The sequence below is a fragment of the Alligator sinensis genome, unplaced genomic scaffold, assembly GCF_000455745.1.
Source record: "Alligator sinensis unplaced genomic scaffold, ASM45574v1 scaffold342_1, whole genome shotgun sequence".
NCBI lineage: Eukaryota > Metazoa > Chordata > Crocodylia > Alligatoridae > Alligator > Alligator sinensis.
Window position 1 is genome coordinate 201,440 of NW_005842126.1, and position 10,732 is coordinate 212,171.

At 40.6% G+C, this 10,732-nt stretch overlaps 1 protein-coding gene across 2 annotated transcripts in view; it reads right to left on the reverse strand.

The window, feature by feature from the left end:
* Nucleotides 1-10,732, reverse strand: part of MYLK4 (myosin light chain kinase family member 4) — a 96,980-nt gene that overhangs the window by 85,757 nt on the left and 491 nt on the right. The window contains exon 2 of one of the 2 annotated variants that reach the window (XM_025205724.1): nt 2,949-3,048. The exons of the other annotated variant lie outside the window; for it this stretch is intronic. The gene's annotated coding sequence lies outside the window, so the exon portion shown is untranslated. The remainder of the gene's footprint in view (nt 1-2,948; nt 3,049-10,732) is intronic. 2 annotated transcript variants of the gene reach the window in all.

Here is a 10,732-nt window from a genome sequence, read left to right on the forward strand (position 1 = left end):
GCCGCCCGGCTGCGGCAAGGTGAGTGCCGGCCCTTCTCCTCTCCGCCTGTGGAGGGAGGGAGGGAGGGATATGTGTGTGTATATGTAGGGGTGCTGGGTGTAGCCGTGTTGGGCTAAGGACATAGGCAGGCAAGGGTCTTTGGGTAGAGGTGATCTCTTTGATACAGACAATCCTCGGACTTGCCACACAATTGGTGGAACGGGGTCAAAACCTTGTCACTCGTTTCAAGTCGCAAGGTTGTAACTCAAGAGACTACACGTCTTAAGTCGAAACGTTGTAACACGTCTTAAGTCGAAACGTAACTCGGAACCAAGTTTCTCCTAAGAAACAACGTTCCTGAACCAAGACCCAGACCCTATTTTCACTAAAACAAAACAAAAAAACCCCCAGAATTTTGTACTCGATCAATTATAGCTGAGTAATATAGCTGCATTAATGTATTTATATTGTAAATAGCAGTCATTGATTTGGAAGGACTTCTTTGAGGTGACTTTGCTGGATGTTTTGAAGGGCTCTTGGTTGGACTTTTTGAAGGGTTCTTGGCTGGAGTCTCTTCAGGAGTCATGGCTGCAGGTTTTTCTGGAGTCTTGTCCGCTTTCTTAAAGAAAGTGTCTGAGGAAGTTTGGACAGATGTTCTCTGGGGAGATGGGAGACTCAGTGAACTTGTTCGCTGGCGTGGCGTCACATTGGATCAAGCGTTGTAAAGTAGAAACTGATGTCATAGTGTTGAAACTGGGCCTGGGTCAGCCACCCCTGGTTCTGCTCAGAGGTTGCTGGGCGCCAACCCTGGCCCCCCCTCCCCGTACCTGCCGGGACCCTTCAAAATAGCCCTGGCCTGCCCAGCCCTTGGACAAGTCACCAGGGTGAAGCTGGATTTGTGTCCGGGCTCCTGGAACTGTCACCCAGCTTGGCCCGCCAGATCGGTCCCCTTCCAGACCTCTGGGTTGAAATGGCCTCATGGAGGGCTGCCCAGGCCCCTGCCACCCCGGCCCGGGTCAGCTGCTGCTTTCCGCTTGGAGGGGTCACTGGGCGCCAACCCTGGGGCCCTGTGTACCAACCGGGACCCTTTGGGATAAACGTTGTAAGTGCGAAATGTTGTAACTGAAAACGTTGTAAGTTAAGGACTGCCTGTATTTAGTTGGTCTAATAAAAGAGATCACATCTACCCAATGAATGTTGCCTGCCTATGTATGTAGGTACACACACTTGGACCTTATAAACCAATTCTGTGTGCGTGTTTACACCCCTTATAGACCAGCTAAGGCAGTAGTTCTCAACCTTTTGCACCTTACGTCCCACCACCATTTTGTCAAAAAACCCTAGTCCCACCATGATAAGAGCAAACCCCCCCCAAATTGCACTGTTTGTGATATCTGTTGATTCATCTATCTGAGATGCAAACAACTGATTTTTTTCAATCGGGCAATGAGTTGAAGTCCCACCTACGTGACTGGTTGAGAAACACTGAACTTAGGTATATGTATGTGTACACACAAGCCCATACACACGTGTGCACACACACATACAGATTTATCACCTTATAGACCAACTAAGGTATGTGTGCATGTATATATACACAAACACAGATTTGCACCTTATAGACCAACTAAGGTACATGCATGCGTGTAAACATACGTATGCTTGCACACACCCCCATATATGCCCACTCACATTTGCACCATATGGATCACCTAAGGGGTTTGTGTGTATGCACACACCCCCCCCACCCCAGCACCTTACAAAATAACTAGGATATATATGTATATGTGTGTGTATGTATACACACATATATACAGATGGGTTTGTCTGCACATATAAAGATGTGCAGGGAGCGGTATATAAGAAAGAAGGAGAGATTGCTGTTCCTCTGTTTAAGCAAGTGTTGTATTACTAAGAGGTGAGAGTTCTGCTGTCTCCTTGGGCTCAGTCCACCAAATCAGGTCCTGAATCACCCAGCGATGTCAACAGACTAAAGAAATCACAAAGTTTTCATTTTTGAATTTCAAATGAAAATGCAATATGTGGAAACTCAAATGCTGTACTGAAGTTTTCAAATTCTTTTTGTGGGGTTAAAAAAATAAAAACTTTTATCTAAACTATCCAGTCCTTTTTAGTTCTTTAGTCTTATTTCCAATCCAGTGATTTTTTTTTCCTGTTCTTTTTCCTTTTGACTAATTTTGTCCATCATCTCAGTTTTGTTTTCCTTAGGGAGAAATGTTAGCAGATACTATATCTAATTTAGTTTCAAGTTTTAATTCTAAGCTTCATATGCCAGATAAAATAGTTGTAAGTGAAAGCTTAGGTGTTGAAATAGGAATAGAATTAGACACCTTCTATATTCAGAAGTGATATGTAAGGTGGTGTAAATTAGATTCCCTTATTTACATTCACTCCATCTGTGTTTGACGGAATCTAGTTGTTGCTACCCAATTTAGGCCTTCTTCCAGTTCTAGAAGATTTTTCTGGATGTTTCTGTAAGACACTTAACCATTATGAAAAAGTATCAATTAAGAAGTTTTTAGAGGATCCCTATCTTGATTACAGGAATATTAAACTGAGTAAAAGCAGTTTTGCCCAGTACCAGACAAACCAAGCTGAATTTATCCCTGACTGAATTCATATGTTTAAGGGAGCAATGAGGCCAAAAAGTACCTTTGTGATGGATTTTTTCCTCTTAAGTTTCACTAATGCTGAAAAATCGTCATAAACCAATAAATTCTTTAAACACCGCATCTTTTAAAATCTTGTTTTCTCTGTTGGGCTTGTTTAGATCAGCGGTTCTCAACCTTTTGCACCTTACTTCCCACCAACCATTTTGTCAGAAAAATCCTGGTCCCACCATGATAAAAACAAAACCCCACTTTTCCAAGAAGTGTATTTTTACATTTACATGCATTTTATTATTGTATTAATCATTAATGGAAATTTTCAAATGAGGAATTCTCACCTACACGACCTTCGCGTCCCACTGGTTGAGAAACACTGGTTTAGATCACAGACATAAGCCTGTCTGTTTCTTCATCTGCTTTATCTCCTCTGATTTTCTTCTATGAAGACAGAAAGATATTGATGGTCTTTCTTTGACTTCTTATTTTTGGTTATAATATATGCAAAATTTATAGCACGTATACTATGCATATACGCTATGTAAGTGTTATAAGAAGCTGAGTAGACAGGGCATGTTTAGAGAGACTGTCTCAAAGGAATGGTTGTCCACTGCCAGTATGTTTCCCTTGACTCTGCAAATTTAAAAAAAAAATAAAAAGGCCTTTCAAATGTAAGCAGTGGTCCAGCTGCTTAAATCCCTAGTTTGCAATATGAGAAAGCTATGCTATGCTTTATGATACTTTAATGTGGGGATTTAGATTTTTGCTTGTCTGCCATGGGACATCCAATTTTAGTAAAGAGACATCAGGGGAACATCTACAGTAGTAATTTAAGCACAGAGGGTGCAGCTACACATGCACTTTACTCCTGAGTTGACTAATTAGCTCTGTAGTAAAGCATCACTGTCTACACGTGTGCCAGTATTAGGGTGCAGTAAGTTACTCCACAATACAATAGTACTTACTGTCCTACAGTGGAGTAATTACATGTGGTGAAACACAAGTATAGATGGTGACAGGTTGTCTGGGGCATGAGAGTGCTAAAGTGCGGGGACTGCCTGTTGCCTAGCCCTGCACTTTAGCACCCTCCTGCCCCAGCCAGCCCCTCCTCTGCCCAATGCCAGAGCCCAGGGATGAGCCCTCATGCTTCCTGCCAGCCTGTGGTTGCCTTGCCCCAGCTTAAACTGCTGTAGTCCTGGGCACATCTGTAGATGCCATGCCTGGGAGCAGCTGACCCCAGTGCAAACTGCACCAGAGTTTATTATGTTGCCTTAATGGCACATGTAGGTGCACCCAGAATAACTTTGCACCTACAGATTCATTGATCTTCAGAAACCCAAACAATTTTTAATTTAAGTATGGTAATTACCCTCTTTTTCTGCACATTCCATTTTAACCAGTGGGAAGAAATAAGTGCATAGGTGAGTATTTAGGACAGTATTCCTTGTAAAGTTGAGGGCAAAGAATACCCTTCTATTAGTCCTTAAGTTTCTCTGTGGAATCCCATACTAAGTTAAGGTATGTAAGGTTGACAAAAATGCCTAATATCAAAATGCAACTTGTTCATGCAGTTTTTAAATTTCTTTAGATTTATTTATTTTTAATTTTTTTCAAAATTTGCTTTCTGTGTGTTTTCAAAACTTCATTGTGGCAAGATGCAAAAAACCTTAGCAGATTGAGTTTTAGATAGCTTGGGCATACAATTTGCCATTATAGATTTCCCTCTGGTCCCCCACCAAAAGAGTTTGAGTGACTGTCTGAATTAGTTATATTTTATGTGCTCCTCCCTGTCCTCCTTTTTAATCACTTTTGGGGGCTCGGTCTAAACCCCATGTATGCTATGGGAGTCCATTGACTCCAGTGAGATTTTAACTAAGAATCCAAGTTGGTTGATACTTCAGCAGAGAGCTGAAAATCAGAAGTCTTTCCATAGCAGCTTATCTCTGCAGCTGTTTGGAAATAGATTCCAAATATAATGGGCTAAATTCCTATTTACACTAGTGCAAAAACAGGAGTGATTGGAAGTAAGATTAGGTATCAGCTTATTATGCTTCTTAAAGCAGGCTGAATACACATCCAGACCTGTTTTAAGACATTTACTACAGTAAATATAATACTGTGGCCTTGGCCCTCCTTACACCTTATTTGCTTTGGGTTCTTTGGTTTGCCTTGGCTACATAAGTAGTGTCAGCCTGATTCTCTACCTTACATGCTGTAGGCTACTTGCATGCAAGGTGAGTAATAGTAGAATGCTGTTCTTTCATAAATGTCAGCTGTTACCATTTTTGCTTTAATTATTGACCACCCATCTCCAGTGCCTCTGATTCTTATTCACCACATACCCTGACACCTTCCTTCAGTCAAGTTGACCCATGAGAGAATGGGGTCGTACCAGGCCAGATCAACAAGGTAGCTGTGAAGAGCCATAGCTTATCTGGGATAGTTAACTCATCCCAAGGAACTCTTCTCCTGGCTGATGTCCCAGACTGTTGGCAGCATAGGCATCTGTAGCAGGGCTATGAAGTGAACTCAGAATCTCCTTTCCTGGATATTCAGCAGCCTCTAGCCCCAGTGGCTGCCTCACTTAGTAAAATGGCACTGTTTGCCCCTGCTGGGCTCAACAGCAAGGGCTGAAAATGAGAAGCAACTGTTGGGTCCAGCGGTATGTAAGCAAAGAGGTGGGAGTGCTGGCCAGAATACAAGGTGGGGAGAGATAGGAAAATGAAGGTGCAAACACCGTAAGGGAGTTGGGGGAAGCAAAAAAGGTGGGGTCCCAGTTCAAAGTCCTTTTATCTGATATTCTAGGCCCTAGCGCTATCTGAGCAACTGTATTTCTTTTGTAACGATCACCTCTGGCTCCAGTTATGCTTTGCTAGAATAGTGAGTCTCAGTCGGGGTATAGTGAGATCCTTTAAAGGGTGCTGCTCAAGGTGTGTGAACACCTACATATGTTTCACAAGATAAACTTGGAGCAGGGGTGGGCAAAATACAGCCCGGGGGGCTGGATCTGGCCCCCAGGCCTTTCTATCTGGCCCGTGGGGCCTCTAAAAAATTTAGAAAATTAATATTTATTAGTTCCTGGTAGCCTGTCAAAGATGACAGGATCCAGGGGCAGTAGTACCCAGGGAAAGCCAGCGGCAGGATCCAGCAGCAAGGCCCGCCCAGCCTAGCAGAGGCTTCTGGTCTGGGACTGGGACTGTTCCTGCTTCCCTGCGCTGGAGAGGGAAATGTGGCCCTCGACAGCTTACCAAAACTCGGTAAGTGACCCTCTGCCCAAAATAATTGCTCGCTTCTGGCGTAGAGAGACAGAATTCCATAGTGTCAAAAACATTCTGCTCTGCTGTGGTCTCTTTGAGTTCTTTGCAGCAGAAGAATTGCTCTATTACTTCTCTGCAGTCTGAAAAAATGAGTAAGAGCTAAGAGCTGGTATTTTCTGAGGGGTGCCTTGGGTGCTTATACACGTGTTCTAATTAAAGCACTCTAGCATCACTGCAGCATTACATATGCCTCTACGGGTTTACAAATGGCTGCTGGAGCTGAAATGAGCTTTAGTTAAAGCATTCCACAGCTAGTCTTAAACATGTGGGGGCTTAATACACGAGACACTGAGGCGTTTTAATTAAAGGGGCTGTCTGTGAACTGCTCTAATTAAAACGCTCTCTCCTTCCGCCTACCCCTGAGCGCATGTATAGGCAGGTACGCCTCGAGTCTAGCAAGGGTTGGCCTGAGTAAAGACCTTGACAACTGCTGTGCTTGGGTAATGGCACTGATCTTGGCTAGGGGAAGACCATATGAGTGTAGCAAATGGAATTTCTGCAGGAAATTAGCCTAGGCTCTGGGACTTGCCTGCTTGTGGGACACCACTTGTGATAGTGGCATATTAATTAATTAGGCAAGTATTATTGAAGTGTGGTAATAACCTCGCCTTTTGATAGAGCTTTCCCATAGCAAGGGCTGTATGTACACTGAAAAACAGCAGTCTTTCAAATAATTCACTCCTGTTTCCTGAAAAGGAAGAGAAAGGGAGATGGTGTTCTTGTTTTCTTTTAGTATTTGGAATGCATTTGGATGACATGGTAGTCACAAGCATAAACAGTTTAGGAGAAATGGGGCAGAAATGAACCCAACACTTTATTTCCATGTGGGTCAGAACATAGAAGGTTGGTATCACTTTAGCAAACTCTAAACTTTAATTTTCTAAAAGGGATTTTAAATGCATTTCTTCTGAGTTTCATTTCTTCTGCTTTAGATGGATGAATTAATTTCCATGCTGCAATTGAAATAGCATTCTGTTCCTTACTAGTTTTAAACCAGGGAGGTAATATGTGCTAAATATTTTGAAGCTTTCTGGGCATGCAAGGAATTCTGATTTGTTGACTAAAGTATTAGTTATAGTTGATAGGTAGAGTAGTTCTTTGAGAGCAGAGAAGGAATGCTTTTACTTCTTAATAACTTGCTGGTTATTCATACTCACTGGATGTATCTATCTAATTTTTATGTTTTTTGACACCACTTGGGACAGTGGAATGTGATTTAATTGATTTAATTAGGTAAAATAAGAAGTTCATTCCACCAGGTTTTTTATATTTGAATGATGTTGCCTGTAACCAGAGTGAATTCTGTGCAACCATCTGATGTGGAGAGGCTGGGGGAACAAATGTCCCTTTAGAAGGGAGGAGGGAGATTTGGAGAGCAGGTGTCACATGTTTTTTTTGTGCCTACTTATTCACAAGAAAGTGAATCAATGGAAAATACAGATTTCTGTAAATAAAAGTATTTCCTATTTTTTGACTGGGATGGTTGGTCCCTGTATTTTTTACATACTTCTTGGTGGGTATACATCAATGAATCTCAGAAGCACCTCTTTCAAAGGGCATTCTTGAAACCTGGCTCAGCTGACATTTCGAACTAAAGGAATAGGGTGACTGACCCATACAGATCAGATAAACTGGAGTGAAGGAAGTGAACTCAAAACTATTTTTTTCCTTTCACCCCTGTAAGTTATGCTGTGTTGAATTTAGCAGGATAGACTTCAGATAATTTACTGCAATATTCTCATTGACATAGATACCTTGAATTCAGTGGGGTTGAGAACATGATCTAAACAAATACCTGTATATCATGGCACTATGAGGAAGTAAAGTATTATCTTAAACCTCTTTCTGCTTATTGCAGTGGCTTTTGATTGGAAAGTTTTTACTTTGGAAGTTGAATTTATCAGGTGATAATGTCACTGTCTTCCACACCAGTACCCTGGTGTATCTTTCCTTTTAAGCATCTCTGGTGGAGATCATCTGAGCAGAGCAGAACAGGTTGCTTACAGTATTCTGGTATAGTTTTGTTGAGCATTCCAACAAGGCAACGAATATTTCTTCTCAATTTTCTCTGTCCCCCACTGTTTTCTAACCAGGGATCCTGGTTTTCTCTGGTTAAAATAAAGTCCCAAATTTTCTGATTAAAAAAGTAAAATAAAAATAAATAAAACACTATATATATATATTAGTGTTTTATTTATTTTTATTTTACTTTTTTTATACATTTTATATATATATAAAAAAATTATAAAATTTATAAAAAAAAGTAAAATAAAAATAAATAAAACACTAATATATATGTGTGTGTGTGTGTGTGTGTGTGTATATAGTAGTTTCATTTTAATCAACCCAAAATCCACATTTTTCCGTGATTTAACACCCCCCCCCCCCCCGGGGGTTTTTCTTTTTATTCAAAACATCTTTCCATGAATAAAATTAAAAACTGCTAATATATATATAAGCAGTGTTTCATTTTAATCACAAAAAAATGTGGATTTTGAGTTGATTAAAATGAAACCACTATAGATATAGCTATATAGTGGTTTCATTTTATTTATTTATATATTAGTGGATTTTGGGTTACTTTTTTAAATAAAAAATTACAATTTTTTATCATAGAAAACCAGGATCCCTGCTTCTAACAGGTGAACTCCAGAAAATAATGGGCTGAAGAAAGAGATGTAAATCTGACACGTGAGATGGTTGTAGAACATCAGGCATACTGAAAACTAGACTCTTCTAAAGAAAATGGGATTCCGTTCCTCAGCACAATGACTGGAAATAATAGGATAGAGCTTTTAGTTGCAGTGGGGCTTTTATTTTACCTTGTAGCTGTCCCTGTGCTAGTTTGGGCAGGTAACGATGGGAGACATGGATGAAGAGAAGAGACAGTAAAGGAAAAGAATACTGCCTTTGTAGGAGCCAATAGGTGCCTGCCAGTTCCATGAGGAGCTCTCTGATAGGTAGTGGTTTCCATAGCTGTCCCAAGAGGATCAGGTTCAGTGCACCTGCTGTATTAATCTTATATTTTGGAATATCATCCCTAATAGACTTTGGGCTGGCCAGCACCTGCCCTCCTCATCAACTGCTAAGGCACTGCTGTCTTCAGCTTCCTTGAGCTAGGTTCTTAACGGAAACACAGGCAGCTGAATACTCATCCCCTTGTAATTCTTCAACACAGCTGTCTGCTCTATTTGGGGCTTACCAGTATGCATGCCTTTTATAGAGGAAGTGAAGGTGGGTTTGAAAAATCCCTGTGCTCAAGCATACATACTCAGATTAGGGTGTCTGTGCTTACAGGGTGACCCTACACTCTGTTCTAAATAATAGAGTGAGTGCAATACAAATCTCTATATGTAAATACTGATAGAAGTGTTTGGTATAGAAAAGGGCTGGAGAGAAGAAAACATAACAGTTGCCCTGTACAAGTCAGAAGTTTGTCTAGCATGCAGCAGATGATTGTGTTCCATTTATCTGGGCTGGGTTTGTGTTGATTAGGATATGTTGTTTAGCTTATATAAAGAAAAATCTTTTAAATCTTTTCTTTATTGACTGCCTCAGAATACAATGGATAACTTCTTTTTGCTTAATACTATTATTTGATTATTTCCCTTGCAAGGGGAATAACACATTGTGATTGAATTTCAACAAACATGTCTCAAACATTGCCTAGTTTTACTACAAGGTTTTTGGTACCAGCAGCTGCATAACAAAAACAAGTGGCAACATCCTTTAAAGAGGTATAGAAGATATTGTCTTCTGTAGCAACAGCACAGTTGAAGGGAGGAGGAGTCTTTTCTTCAGTGGGCAAAGAAAACACCTGTCACCAAAGCTGTGCTAAATCAGGACACTTGGCCCTTTCTAACCCTTATACCAAAGTATGTCTTACACTTTTAGTGCAGTCCTGTGAAGTGCATGACAGGAGCTGGCAGATAATGGTAGCAGAATATTTTAATGTCTGCCCTATGCTAGAACAAAATGAACCAAAACATCTTATTCTCTAAAGTGTTGACATGGTTGCTAAGTCCAGAATATATGGTTGTCCTCTTTGCTCCTTTTCCTTAGACAAGTAATTTCTGCATTTACAATCTTTTCTAAAAGCTACCTCTCTTCTTTCTTTTAGACTACACTTGCACACATCATAGCCAAAAACAGCAAGAAAAATGGCATAAGGTTTGTGACGTTATCAGCAACAAGTGCTAAGACAACTGATGTCAGAGAGGTCATCAACCAAGCCCAGAATGAAAAGAGGCTCTTCAAAAGGAAGACCATTCTCTTTATTGATGAAATTCACCGTTTCAATAAAGCTCAGCAGGTATTGTACCACTTGAGCAGCAGGGAAAAAACCTCTGTTACATGTCATTTTGCCTGAAGTGAACCTCTGTACAAAACAATGATGTTTCTCTTATCTGGTAGACCTCTCCCCACCAAGAGAAACCTTTTTCACAGTGATAATGTTGCATTGTTCTGCAACACAGCAGGCATACCTGTTTTCATTTTTTGTGTGTGTGTGGTGAGGAGAGAGAAATCATAAAATTGTTTAGGGATAATACATCATCACACACTGTGCTTTTTTCCTTCTTATGCATCATTTCCTTTATTCATGGAAGCTTTAATTATGTACTGCAGTTAGGAAATTTCAGACACGGAAAAGTTCTCCAGAAACGGATTGGCATGAAACCAGTTGAAGTATGCTTCTATATATTTGTTCTTAAAACCTGTAAAATATCTTAGAAACTGCTATTCTGTTTCTGTAGTTCCTTGAGCCTTTCTGTAGAATCTCTTACAATTCCAAAGCCTGGTACAAAGAA